This window comes from Apium graveolens, unplaced genomic scaffold (genome assembly GCF_009905375.1).
Source record: "Apium graveolens cultivar Ventura unplaced genomic scaffold, ASM990537v1 ctg5948, whole genome shotgun sequence".
NCBI lineage: Eukaryota > Viridiplantae > Streptophyta > Magnoliopsida > Apiales > Apiaceae > Apium > Apium graveolens.
The window spans coordinates 18,173-18,821 of NW_027419166.1; positions in this window are offsets into that span (position 1 = coordinate 18,173).

Consider the following 649-nt stretch of genomic DNA (forward strand, 5'->3'; position numbering starts at 1 on the left):
GACTCGAGAGTTAGAAAGGGGTAATGCTAAGAAAGTATCCCCATTTGTTTTCTATCTGATTCCGGGACGGAATCCTTTTAAGGAGGGGAGACTGTAATAACCCCAATTTTTGAGAAATTTTGAAACCCTTATGAATAGTGTTTTTGCTGAACGAGAAAACTTTTCATGCCACGCTATGTAGGGGTTCTGTTATTGATCTTATGGGATATTATTAGTACTATATGAAGTATATAAGTGTATGTAAAGATCGTCAGAATCCGATTCCGAACACTTTGGTTTTTCCCGGAAATCCACAAGATACGGAGAGAATTGAGTATAAGGTAACAGGATAAAAAGGATTTCAATTAAAGGATTATAATAGAGGATCATAAAAAGGAATATAATGTATTGAGAAAGGTTAAGGGAACCTAAGTAATAAGATCCCGGGTATGATCCTTCAAACGATAAACGAGAACGAAAGTTAAGCGAACCGTATAACAGATCAGCGGTCATTAGGCAAACGATTAGGAAGTTAATCAAAGGGATTAGTGGGAATGATGTCATCCAACCAATAGAAATAGGACAAGGAAGTGAGGATGACATCATGAGGATGACATAAGCATGACATGGGAAGGAAGGAGGTGTGGTGGCTTTGTAACCACACAAATCT